This window comes from Pleurodeles waltl, chromosome 8, assembly GCF_031143425.1.
Source record: "Pleurodeles waltl isolate 20211129_DDA chromosome 8, aPleWal1.hap1.20221129, whole genome shotgun sequence".
In the NCBI taxonomy this organism is placed as follows: Eukaryota; Metazoa; Chordata; class Amphibia; order Caudata; family Salamandridae; genus Pleurodeles; species Pleurodeles waltl.
This window is the reverse complement of record NC_090447.1, coordinates 1,265,472,664-1,265,487,044: the sequence shown is the minus strand read 5'-3', so window position 1 is coordinate 1,265,487,044 and position 14,381 is coordinate 1,265,472,664. Positions and strand designations below refer to the sequence as shown.

Genomic DNA, 14,381 nt, shown 5'->3' with positions numbered 1-14,381 from the left:
GAAAAACGTTGAAAATGTTTTTATAGGAAGGGATTTACACATAGTAGCAAAGGACTTGGGGCGCTTGTGCGGAAACTGTTTCTTCTTTGAAAATGTTTTTATAAGAAGGTATTTATTTATAAGAGTTACAGTATGGACGCTCGTGGGATCCAGGTGTGCAGTACTAACAGACACCTTTGCAGACTGTGCCTCGGTCCTGAACTTCCACTACCAGATGTGGTTGGACCAGAAGAGATCTCAGTGTATTGCTGCTTTAGAACTACTGTCCTTTCCGCAGTGTTACTGAGCCACTGACACCACTGTGGGGTCCACCTGGGGTCTCTAATCTGTAATCGTTGCCAGCCGTCAGCAAGGCTGAAGTGAAGCCAAGCAGATGCCACCGCCAAAGCCACACGGCAGTCAACCCCGCCGCGTCCTCTTGGGCATGAACCCCTGTGCCTCTGGGTTTCAGTGGGATCTGTGCCTCTGGGTTTCAGTGGGATCTGTGCCTCTGGGTTTCAGTGGGATCTGTGCCTCTGGGTTTCAGTGGGATCTGTGCCTCTGGGTTTCAGTGGGATCTGTGCCTCTGGGTTTCAGTGTGATCAGTGTGATCTGTGCCTCTGGGTTTCAGTGTGATCTGTACCTCTGGGTTTCAGTGTGATCTGTGCCTCTGGGTTTCAGTGGGATCTGTGCCTCTGGGTTTCAGTGGGATCTGTGCCTCTGGGTTTCAGTGGGATCTGTGCCTCTGGGTTTCAGTGTGATCAGTGTGATCTGTGCCTCTGGGTTTCAGTGTGATCTGTACCTCTGGGTTTCAGTGTGATCTGTGCCTCTGGGTTTCAGTGGGATCTGTGCCTCTGGGTTTCAGTGGGATCTGTGCCTCTGGGTTTCAGTGGGATCTGTGCCTCTGGGTTTCAGTGGGATCAGTGGGATCTGTGCTTCTGGGTTTCAGTGTGATCTGTGCCTCTGGGCTTCAGGGTGATAGTCATAACCAAATCAGGGGTGAGAAATAGAGGACGGCGGTCACTTATGTGTGTGATGTTTTTCCGCTCTAATATTGGCTACGGTGCTCAGAGGGAGGGCGTCCACCCTATAGCCTCTACAGAAGGGGGTGCGAGCTCCAGGGGAGCCCCACAGTACACTGTGCACGGGCGGCAGGCCCCTGACTGGTTCCAGGGGAAATGTGGCCCCCCTACAGATACTGTGCAGGGGGCACTTACGTTTGGTTACGCCACTGGCTGCCTGTGATCCTGTGCTTATGTGCTTCCTTGTGCATTGCTGCTTCCAGTGCGTACCTCGGTCACCTCGCCTGCATCTCGCTCCGGATGAGCCGAGATGAAAGGGTAGCCTGAGGGGACGCCACAGGAAGACTCACTTTAAAGGCAGTCTCCCCTCCTCCTTCGCCCGTGTCAGCCGGAATATGAATTACTGTACATTAGTCTCTGCTTTAATTTTTCCCAGCAATTTCCTTTTGATGAATTGAAAATGTGTCGTGCAAATTAAGTGATTCATAGAGAACATCTATTATTTGCCTGGGTTTAATGATAGCGTTAATGGGATAGATGTTGTGAGGGAGCTGAGGCAGCGTGTCGGTTTGCAAAGCGGGATTAGCCCTTTCTTAACTGACTGTGGCTAAGACTCATCACATAAACTAAGCTTTCTCTACCGTGGCACAGAGGATCTGAATCCCACATCCCAAAGAAACCTGGTTATGGAGTGCATAATCCAGAAGCATTTTCGTTTGATGTTCCCAAGAAGTAGCATTATTCTTGTAATAGATGGAGCAACACTGACACCTAGAGGTCACATCGTTCATGTGCTCTTATCTTTGATTTCGTTTTTTAATCCATTTTTTACAGGACTTGAGCACAGAAAAAATAGGAAGTGGCGAACGTTTTTGTCTTTTAGTATTGAAAATAAAGTGAATGTGTGTTTGAATCAAGAAACAAGGATGTGTATATTGTCATGGCGCTTCACCATATTGTGTTTTTGTCCGATATCTTTGTTTTTAAGAAAATAATCATCATATTGATTTGGATCTTTTTCTACTAAGCCAGGGCCGATAGAGGGCTGCACTGCTAGCACACACACTTAGATCTTAGCATCACACATACATTGGTATATCTTTAAGAATTGTGGATAGAAAAGTACTAGCTGCACTATTTCGTCTCAACCTGTTCCTTCCACAATGTACGTCATGAAACATTACTGGGGAGACTAAAATAAATTGGGACAATTATCTTGGCACCCGTTTTTAATGTTTGCATAAGTGCAGTCCCAGGAGTTATCAAATCTTTGGACGTCACATGCTAGAGCCATGTAGAAAGTACCCAGATATTCCTTAAAATGGAAAAAAAGTGCGTGACTTCCTTAAAGTCGTTCGTCACTGGGTAATGCAAATTCACCTTAAACTTTATGTATAAAAAGAGTCTGCAATGCAGAGGTTGGAAGAACAACGACGCATTGACACTCTAGCCTAAAGAGCAAACAGCACCAACAACAGCCTCAAAGCAAGAAACATGGGAATTCTCATAGACCGAGCCCTCTCTATGAACTCACAAGTTAATTAGGTTAGAAAATCTACGTTTCATCTCATGAGGCTATTCCGATGTATTTCGCTGTGTCTAGGATTCCTCAGAAGATCCAGTTATCTACTTCCTTCGTCATACTTCAACTGGATTAACCCTATAGCTTGTCCATTGGAATATTATCTTGAGTCATGAGATGCCTCCAAGGGATCCAGAATGCAGCCTCAAGACAATACCTCCGTCTAAAGCGATGAGACCACAACTCCCGCATATTCAAGGCTGTTCACTGGCACCGACACTAGAATGTCTACTTTTAAATACTCTGCATTACATATAAATCAATAAACAGAAAGGAAACAGTTTTCTTACAAATTAACTTTTAAAAGCAACTCTTAGGAAAGAACATTGCTTTTCAGGCTAGCTCCCTAATATGTCACATCACTCTATTAGGAAAAAAATCAAATTTTGGCACATCATTTTATTGAACAACCTGTTAAATTAGGAAACTCACTTTCAGCAAGCATGTGAGCCTTCAATAATCACCTCGAGTTCAGGAGGATGGCAAGGACTTAGTTATTCCTCACCTGAAAATTACTAAAGGCAGACCAGTATTACCCTCCTCCCCATCAGTAAAATACGAACCACAGAATCCTATAGCAAAAAATACCCAAAGCCCGCACTTCAATCCAAATGACAACCCACCAACAGCAAACAGCCAAGACGGAAAAGACTATGAAAGCTTTCTCAAGATTAAAAGCACCTGTAGAAAAAAATGAAATAACTTTAATTGCATATCAGTATCCACAAACAACAAGAGGGTATCCCTTCTTAATCCGTAGAGTACTTGTATTTGTTTCCAGTAAACCATTTTTCACATCATCTCGAAAAAGTGTGAGCTATTTATTGCTTAATTTTACACATTATCCAGCATGCAGGGTTGCAAATGAGGTCCTTTTCGAATTTACCTGAGCTACAAAATAAGCAGGAATATTTCTCTGTAAATCAAGATTTTGCTTAGCCGATTAAACATATTTTCTGACAACAGCTTGAAATGTTCTAACTCAGAAGACTAAATGGCACCCTTTAATACTATACATTGTATGTTTTCTTCCAAAATTTATGGTATGAAAATTGCATAAATGGCATGACAATGGGTTATCTGTATGCATGACCACAAACAGTGTGAAATTCTGTTATCCATATGCATTACTGTTAATAATAGTATGAAACAGCCTAATAATTCAAGTACATGAAATTAACATCACATTGGAACCTGCACAATCTTGCACTAATCTACAGGGCAGGAATATTCCAAGCTGTATTGTCCTGCCAACCACAAACCATATACTACACGAACATTGGGCTCCCACGAAGTAGCATGCAGTGTATCTGTAAAGTACTTCTGAGCCTCGTCAGGGGTAGCAAGCACTATATAAGTACTCAGACCATAACATACTGTACCGTACCGTTATGTTTTGTTTGAGAAAGCTGAAGACGGTACCACCAGAAAAATCTTGGATGGAGTTTGAATTATTTTCCTCTGCTGTAAGCATATTTTACTGTCTGTCATGTTAACACTTGGCACCACCATTATCAGAAACCCATGAATACCTTTCCAGAGATCTATGATGTGACTCACAACCTCTTATTTAGAGATCAACAGCAAGGACAATAGTAGATAAAAACTGAGTAATGCACAATTTTACACTTAGTGCCTCTTCCGAGTACTGTGCAAATGACATGACATCATTTCTCTAAGCAGAAACTGGTGGCACGCAGTTTGGGAAAATGTGCACATTCAGTTACAGTAGTAATTGTAAAGCATTTTCTTCCCCATCCCGACCGTAAATCAGGATATTATGCCAAAACTGCCTCTGGGTTTCAATTCCAGATTTTCCACCAAATCCTAATTGAGTACCTCCATGTTTCGAAGTGAGAGTGCATCAGCACAAAAAAGGAGTAGTAAGAAATGTCTATTTATTTACTTATATTTTTGTTGAACTGGAGAATTTCAACCACAAACTTGTTACAGTGAGAGGCGGCCGTACAAGAGACAAGAGACAAGTTAGGTGAATGTACTTAGAGTTGGTAATGAGACTGCAAACAATGTTTTAATAGTCAAGTAATATTGTATGTATTGAACATATATAACGGGCTATCAGGGATCTTGGTAGACAGAGTGGGAAAGATCTAAGGGATTGAGCAGTGCTTAATATGTAAATAAAAACGTGCCAATGCCCACAATTCTCCTCTGAAAGACGTGGATGCGGAAATTAAATGTTCTAGTATGGAATACTGAGGCAGCGTAATCCTGAAGCCCTCTCGGGCCCCTTTAATCCATTTACAGCCACTCACTGCCCCTTTAGCTTAATCTTTGCAGCTTTCTACTTCCTCCCTTTGTGACATGTTTTTGTTTCTCTCTTCCTCCATCTTTCCCATATATGTCTCTTGCTTGCAATAAATGCTTGAGGCAGAAAAATAAGCGCCGGCCCTAAAAAATAAGTGCCGGTGCCCCGCACCAGAAACCACTGGCTCAAATTAAGCACTGGGATTGAGTTGTCGGCTCACTTGGTGAAATAGTCAGAGGAAGTATGCTTTCAGCTCTCCCTTGAATGCCAGGCGAGAGAAGTTGCTCGCAGGTCAATAGGAAGTCTGTTCCAAAGGAGCAAATCAGAGTAGATTGAACAATCACAATTAGGACACGCTGCAGGGTGAACTGTAAAGATTGAGAAGATAGTGGTTTCTAGAGGCTGCAATTCATGCAGCAGGGGAGGGAATTAGAGAAGTATGGAAGGCAGTTGATGTAGGAAATGACCAATCCTGGTCTGGTTTTCACCCAGATTTTGCCCAGTCTGGTGCATTCAACTTTGAACCATATGCCCTTGCTAAACAGAATTAAAGTGCCTGTGTCTCCACCTTTAAACATGGTTAAATTGGCATACCCCTGATTGGCATACTTAACTTGCCTATAAGCAAGGGCCACTGGAATTATGCAGCAGAGGAGTCAATTATGCAGCAGGGTTGACTAAATTATGTGGCAAAAAAGGGAGAATTATGCAGCACAATGGAGCACATTTTGCGATTGTTTTACTTCCTTATTTAGTCATTTTAACACCTGGTAACCGTGTCTGAGAAAAGAGTTTAGCTTCTTTAGTACCAATTTAGCACCCAGGTACAGCAATAAGCAACTGAAAGAAGACAAGTCACCCTTTGTGAAAGGCCTTCAGATGCCCAGGAACCCAAGTCACCATATGTTTTGTAACTTTTGCTCTGTTTCAGCTAGAAACATTATTTTTTGTTAACATTGGCAGTTTATGCAGCAAATGATTGATTATGGGGGAAATGCAGCAAATCTATATGTATGCAAAAATTGCCCTGGCCACAGATTTGAATAATTTAAGTGACCCTGCCTATAAGTCCTTAGCTTGTGGTGTAGAAAATTCACTGAGGGCCTGGAAATTAAATGCTACCTGTGGACTGCAGTACCTTTTGTGCCTTCCACATGGGATAGCTTGTAAAACATGGCGCAAAGCCTGCCATGAGAAGCCTGCCTGCAGAAGCCTAAAACCTACTGACAAAGCTATCAAAATAACCTTTTTTGATAGGTGAGGAACCCTTCCGTCAAATATTAAGCCTCCTCTAAGCACACCTTGCTGTCCACAAGATTGGGTGATTGGGTATTTAAAAGTGGAACATGTGCAAAACTAAAGTTGCCATGTTACTCCAGTGACTAGTCCCAAAAGGTATTTTCACTGGCAGGTCTGTAGCCAGATCCTGGAAAATCTCAATGCATACATTATAAACTTTAATCTGTAACTTTTGTCAGGAAACATATAGATAGTCATTTAAAGTCTAATGTTCATTTTTATTCAAATCTAGTTCATTAGTGCAGTTAGATTTTTAATAAACAGGAAACTTAACTTCAAGATAACTTCAAGAAAAATGTCCTTTCCCCACCTGAAGCTCCTGGGGGCTAATTTGGGAGAGGGGCTGGCCCCAGAAGCATCTTTTTTGTAGCTTAGGAAAAGGGGACTGCTCATTTTCGTGAACACACCTCGCCTGACATCCAAGTTACTTGTAAATGCCGAAGGCCTGTGCCACCTTGGATTTCTCTCAGAATGGTGCAATGTGGCATAGTCTGCATTAAGGCAGACATAAAGTGCTGCAAAATTGGGGAGGTTTGCCCCTGGGAACCTTTTCCTCATTGGTTGGGGATGGTCCAGGCGTCACCCCTACCCACTGGCTAGTCAAACTTATACAGCTGGCACTTGAGCAACAGCTCTTTGGAACAGTTTCTAGACCTACAGAAGATCATAAGAGAACTGGACCTGTTGTCCGTGACATGAATGGAGACCTGAAGGCCTGGACCTTCTCCCACTTGTACCCAGGACTGAGAAGTGGACTCCAAGGGTCAGTTGGCTGGCCTTCTGTGCGGCTGTGGGAACCCAACAAGCTACAAGAGGCTTTTCTCCTGAAATGACCAGCTGACCAGTAACAACTGCACCTGGACTGGACCCTGCTAGTGGCCCCTGCTGGAGTTAGTGTTGGCCCAAAAAGGGGCTGTCCCTAAGGTCCTGGGAACCATAGAAGCGGCCTAGAAGAAGTTCTCCAGAAACCCAAAAAAGTTGTGACTTATAATATTTTTTGGCTTCAAAGACCTCCGGAATAGCAACAAGGTCTCGCAGGGATAATTCCTGATTTAGAGGCAGCTTCATCAGATACAGCTCTAGACTTGCCCCACTGGAGGACTTTGAGTACCATAACAAAGACTATGTCAGAAGGTAAAATCTTTGAACAGGACAAACCTGCTCAGCGTATCCAACCTGCGCTCCATCGCAGTCAGCCTGTTATCATGTCTTGGCCCCTGGCGTACCACTTCAATAGACTATCATTGACACATAGTGCTTTTTCTGTACTATTTTCAATTATCTTTAAAAAAAATCATATTTACGGTTATCCTTTTTTGATTTTTGTTGTTTTGGTGTCATCTTTGTACTCAATGTTTCTAATTCACTTTTACACTATTACTCCTTAGGCACTGCATTAATACTTTACACATTGCTATCAGTTAAGGCTCTGTGCTTTGTGCCATAGCTACCAGGGGGTTGAGCTCAGGTTAATTTAGAAATTGTTGGGGATTACCCTGACAAGCTAGTGTTATCATTCCTTGAGGCTGGCAACTGCGTAGCCCAAATAATCACTTTCTTACAATGGCAGTTACAATTTTTTCACATTAACCTTTTCATTTGAATGATACATAGAAAGTGTGGTATCTGCCCGTGTGCACCCGGTTTGAATACAGCATCCAATGTGGTTCTGCTGAATTGTAAGCTCAGTAAAAGTTTTGAAGTGCAAAGTTAAAATAACATGCTAGAACATAACCCCCATCTTGTATCGGACACTATAGCCTAATCGTCATTCAAAGAGGTTGCCTAGGGCTCAGTCATCTTAACTATTTTTTATATCTTAGTTTTTACATTTCCTTTTTAAACGACCTTTTTTTACTACTATTTTACATTATGGCTGGCATAGTACCTAGTTAATTTTTAAAGTTGCCTTTTACTGGGCCTGGCCGGAGCTCACAGAGGTCTACACCTCGGAATTCCACGGAGTTGGCTTAAAACTCTGTGAAATTCTGCAGAGTTCCACGTGTTGCAGAGTGCAGCCTGCTCTACAGTAGCAACCTGGCCAGAATGCACCCAAACTCTGAAGCGCTAAGCAGGGTCAGGGACCCTGCTTAGCGCTTGAGAGATTGGGTGCATTCAGGTCCAGGCCCTAAGTAGTGTAAGCTGCCGCCGTTTCAGGCCTCTTGTGCTGACACACAGCCCACTGCTCTGGAGCCTGCTGCTCTCCACACCTGCACACTTTCCTTCACCAACTGCCCTCCTTCACAAACTTGCTACGGAGGGCCAAGCACACCCCCTGTCTTGCACTAGCCCTGCAATTGCTTCCTTTGCACATAGACACAGCTTCAGACCGCCCTTTCTTTAGGGCCCAGCACTAGCAGCAGCAAACCAGCACATCACCACCAGCAGCCTGGTATTTTCACAAAGTGCCTAGCTTTGCTTGCCACTGGGCTCTAAGGCACTCTCTCAGGCCACACACATCTCCACATCACCACTTACTCAGTCTCCAGCTCTTCCTGCTGGCCTCAAGATAGTTCCCCATAACACCACTTCCTTTCCCAGGGAGTCCGGGGAGACAGTATATTTTTTGGAGTTCTGATGGCAAGTTTCCTTTTTTCCAAGCACAGACCCCCTCCCATCCCATGCCCCTCATAGGCAAATACTATCAATGCCCAGTGCCGGCCCCCATGTGCACACAGAAGAGAAAGCGTAACAAGAGTCTTACCTGGGTTCGACTCCCAGGGTCCCCATTGCCAGCAGCCTGGCTTTCTGCCCCTGGTCCTAGTGGGCTGCTGAGGAAGTGAAAGGAAGGAGGCCTGGATCTGGCTCCGGTGCAGCCCGCAGCTTGCAGCAGCTCCATGTCGATGTGGGCCAAGTACGCAGTGCAGCACAGTTATTGGCCATACAGCGCAAGCGCAGACTGTTTGCTCTTGCACTGTGTGGCCCATAACTGGGCTGCAGTGAGCAGGCAGTGAGCTCCGCTCCACTGACGGGGTTAGCTGAGTTTTTGGCCAAACTCCACGTTCCAAACTGAGCGCAGAGTGCCAAAAACGTTGTTTACTCTGCCACTGGAGAGGAGCTTACCGCCCACCTCTAATTTTTACCATCCATTTTCGTTCTTAACATTTATCTCTGTTTTTGCTCCTCGTTGGATTTTCAAAGTTTGTTTTTAGCAATTGTGTTTTTCATTATTTTTGGTCTTGAATACAATGAGTTTATTTTCATTGACTAATATTGGGTTTACTTTGCTTTTTTGTCATAACCTTTGAGCGTTCTCAAAGTTTCTCTGTTTTTGTGCTTTTTAAAATTCATATTTAGAATCTCCATTTTTACTTACATATGGCCGGTGTGGACACTGAAGATCCCTATTTCTTGGTGTATTGTGCTAATGGCTAGTTTGGTTTGTACAACACCTACATGCACATTCTCTGAAGCTTACCTTGTCGCTCAGGCACCAAGGGTCATCCAAAGTTGCACACAATAAAATGTTGTTACCTTTGTGAAGTGGACCAATGTCCATTCCTATATAAGGAATAGTCTTACAAATGCTGCTTGAATGAAGCAAAATATGAATTTTGTTTGGTAAATTTAGGGATTACGGTAGAGCAAATGTATAGCCCATATTTAGTCCATCTACGCACTGGTAAGTCAAGATGATATTCAAGAAAGAAAAGGGCTATGAAAACAAGATGCCTAAATTAATGTAAACATGCAGCATGCCTGCAACAGTCCTCCCAAAAACATACATCTAGTGTCCGTGTTTGCTGATACATTTAAGCGCACCCAGTAATCAACATCTCTGTGGGTATATATGATTCATACTTGTCAAAAAAGAGAAGTCCATAGTAAGGGGGCATAACTGGCTGCTTTACATTCTGTGTGGACATCTTGAATTTGCCAGCAAATCGTTTGTGAAATGTGAGTAAACAGTCTGCTCGGAAGAGCACTTTACCCGTTGAAGAATGATGCAGGTGTGCCAAGTGCGTTAACCATTTTATAAATAAATGTAACACGTAATTAACCAGTATTACTTCATTACTTGTTCTTAAAACATACAAGCGTAAAAATGTCCCTACTAAGATGTATGAACTGAAGGCCCCCGATAAGTCTCTAAACAGAAAAGCGTAGACATGGTCTCCACATAGCAAGAATATGCGCTAGTTGTATGATATGAGAATGGTTTCATGAGTCTCACTATAGACCCTTTGTTACAAATGTATCACCTCGCAGAACAAGTCTTACACCAGTGAATGGTCATGATTTACAGGGTTTTGGGAGGGAGAAGGTTGACTAACAAAGAGAATCCAAGGGACCAGCATAAATTAAGCATCTTTAGATGCTGAGCTGGATGTATTAAGACTGAACAGTATGTGGAAGAACAATAACTACACTGGGGCTAGAAAGATATGGGCCTTAAGTGAAAGTCCCAGAGGAAAGACAAGTATTCATGACTTTCAGCTTTAATCAAAAGCACCACTACCTTCATTTAAAAGAGATATAGCCTCTGTTGTGTAAGCCTCTTAAACTGTGTCTTATTCTTGTACTGTCCTGCTTTAGTGTGTTATCGTAAGCTTTACATAGTCATTTTAAATCAAATTAGGATCAGCAATGTTTTTTTTTTTTTAAACGTCTGATTTGAGGTCGAGCGTGCAAGCGCTTTAACGTAAGTATTGTGGGCTTTTATCCATGGCCACGGCTAGCCCATCACGTTCACTTATTTGTGGGTTTGCCTTTCAAAAATCTTTTGTTATCATTGGTAAATGCTTTATGTTTGTCCCTCCTTGGGGCGGTTTTGTTACTGCCTTGCACGTTGCCCCTGTTACATGGATAATTGCACGATTGCCGATACCCTTGACTGTGAGCAAACTTCTTTTACCTTTTGTCTCTCCTTCGCGCTCATGCTCATAGCAGCCATGGCGCTTGAATCGGCTCACTTATGCCAACTGTTTCACTTTTCATTTCAATTTATGTGACAATTTACAATGCTAACAACCCTAACTCGAGCAAATGCGAGACCCATTCCATTGCAAATGCTTCTTTCTTTAGGGGTGGTTCCTACGTGATATGCTACTAGGTTATTAAGTTGCTAACATTTTGAGAAATTGCTGTGTACTGGCTGTGAACAATGTCTGTGTTAACTATGTGAAGAACATTACATTCTGAAAACGGAGCCTATTCTTTTGTGCAGTTTGGTTCATTGGTTGAATATGCCTTGCTCATGTCTGGAGTAAGCTGTACTATTTATGAGTGTTAGACGTTAGTAGTAGTTGTAGAGGTAAGTCAGCAATATCAGTGGTGAGATAGTAGATGTTGCTCACCAACCAGAATACTGGATACTCTGGCTGCAATTAAAAGTTGGTCCCAACTTCCTTGGTTCCACGTGGTAGCTTGCTTGAGGAGATAAGGCCCAGCTCAGCGAAGATGGTGTTAAGGCAAATAAGTAATACAGTGTCCCACAGTTATCACAGTTGCATTAGAGATGGAACCTATAGCCAGAGTTGGTCATTTTAAATCAGAATGCATAAATACATGTAAAATAAAACAATGAAAACCACACATTTGGGATGAAAAAATATATAATGAACTGCCCATGGAATGCCCAAAACAGCATTGGCTTGGAATATCCTGCATATGGTCCAGATGTTTTGACCAGTCTGATTGGCTAAAGCTTTGTCAGTTATATGTACTGAAGCAACCTGCGCCTTCCCCGTACCAGGGAGGACAGGCCCAATGTAAATAATACAAGTGCACTACTTTTTTTTCTCCTCAGTGAGGGCAGAAAGAACTCCACTATGATTCTAGACGTTTCACTTTGAGGTGACACATTATGCTCCTCTCGCCTGAGATTCTAGGAAAAAAAACTCTGCACATTGTACGGAACATAAATTTGCGAATGCATTTTTCCTCCACAGAAACACCGCTGTAAGTGATATTTGACCCAGAGATTTCACCTGCTTCATGCAGGTGAAGTCTCCAGGTAAAATACTGGGAAAAGTCATGCAGGAATTGGCACAGTAGTCCTGTAACCACAGGCTGTTCAACAAACATTCACAAACACCCCCCCTCCCCAAAATTATCAGAACCCACTGTAATGGTCAATTCAGGTTTGGGGGAAAGGGGTTGGAGTGGTGGGAATACAGGTGTATTTAAGAGGCCACTTATAATGATGGCCTAGATGGACCAAGTTGAGGAACAACATAAGAACACGAATGCATGAAATAAAGAACCTTCTATCAGAGGGATTAGAAAGGTGATCAGCATGGTGAGTTGATGTAAAAAAAAAAACGACACGTGATATCAGCAGTCCTAAATAGGCAAGGATAAAGCTAAATACCATGTAGTTTCAAGAACAGGAATGTTGTGCCTGTTTGTACATATTTATTAGTTGAACAGTAATTTGCAGTTCTATAGCTGTGAAGTACATCGTGTGATATGTGACACATTCAGCTTTTCCTGGCCAGTGAAATATGCTTTTGGCTAAAAAGTCATGACTGGCTAAGGGTGTCACACTTGATATGGGGTACCTTGTCCAAATAAAGCGTTTGTTAACTTTGTGTTATTTATCACACACATGTCTGCAACATTCCCCATTAAATTAAAGCTAGCCTTTACATTTGGTCAGGCGCGGCTCACAGAAGGGAAAAGGGGTAGCATGGCGCAGGGAGGGGCTGTGGGGGACATATATATATATATATATATGTGTGTATATATATATATTATAATTTTTTTTTTAAACGTACCTTTTTCCCACTCTGCTCCCATCTGCTTCATCTTGCATTGCAGGCACAGGCTCCCAGTCTCCCCTGCGTCCAATCCTACCACTGCTTTCATGCTGCCAGGGCGCTCCAAGCCATAGTGCTGGCATCTGCCTGCTCTCTCTATCCCGGCAACGCAGTGCCGGGGTGGAGAGAGAGCCTAGTGCGCATGTATGTTTGGCTGGCCCGAGACAGTTGGACAAACATACATGTGCATTTTAGGGGGAGTGCTGTGCACTGCCCCTCTGTCCCTGTCATGCCCGTGGCCCTGCCCCTTTTATAGTAAAAACATAATAAACAGAGTTTATTATGTTTTTATTGTAAAGGTTTTGCAGCTGCTGCTGCTGGGGGGGGGGGCAGGGAGGGGTGATGCTCCTCCGCTGCATTTAGTCACTGGTAATTGCTATTATTCAGCTTCAAAAACATTGGTGCTTATTCTGTGAACTATGCATTGTTGTCACTACTTTAAGACAAACGTAGGGGTCGCATTAAGGCACCATCACAGTGGGGAAAAAGATTGAAAGAAAAGGTCTCCAAAAAGGTGTTATTCGTAGAGGTGTTGTCGCACCAAAAGGGATAAAAATAATTTTGTTTGTGGCTTAAGGAAATCTACGCATCTCATCTGCCTTTTTGGGACGACCACATACATGCTTGATGTTTGTCTAAATCTTTCAATTATGTTATGGTGAGCCTTGTATCCCCAAGTGTCAAACCACTTTGTCCATCAATTTGTCGCCTCCCTAGCAGCATCCAGCTAAATCAGTTTGCATCCACATAACATTTTCCTTGCTGCTCCTGTGTGTGTACCAAACAAAAATATTGTGCGCTCACGCTTTTGTTCTCTGAATTTCTTGTTCCGGAATATGACCACTGTTAACCATAGTTATGTTTTAAATGTTGCATCCATTGGATTGTATAAATCCACTGGCCCTCACCACTGTTAATTGTTTCATTAACAATTTGTCATGAAAGGTTAATCTAAACATTTTATTTCCAACTAGAGCCTGTTGTTAGTTGCACTTGGAAGAAAACACCTTTTTCATGCTACCTACCACCAAATATAAATGCTATCTAAAAATATTAAAAAAACATAATGAGTACTTGTGTAATTTCATCTAACATTGCCATCTCGGGGTTCTGTTGACATTACGAACTCAGGCGATACATTGTTAACTTCCTCCTGTGAAGGATCTAGCTGATGTGCGCTGTAAAGCTCTCGGGCTTCTATACTTACTGTATGTTGTAACCTCGAACTGGCAACTATTTCTTCAGCAAGTGCATATCCTAATTAGCTTTTTCTCATGACAACTCTGAAGCTCAGTGGACAGGTAACTCACAGGTTTTTTGTATGTAAATGCGTGCTTTGCTTAGCATTGCATCACTAGCGACTAAACACAGATAACGCTCATATGATAATGCCCGTGACAGTCCTGATCTACACTGGGATCGAACTACAACCAGTTCACAGGGCTTATATTGGTTTACACGTATCACAC

At 42.8% G+C, this 14,381-nt stretch overlaps 1 protein-coding gene across 2 annotated transcripts in view; it reads left to right on the top strand.

Moving 5' to 3' along the window:
- MTUS2 (microtubule associated scaffold protein 2) overlaps positions 1-14,381 on the top strand; it is a 1,534,604-nt gene that overhangs the window by 1,187,906 nt on the left and 332,317 nt on the right. The window lies entirely within an intron of this gene.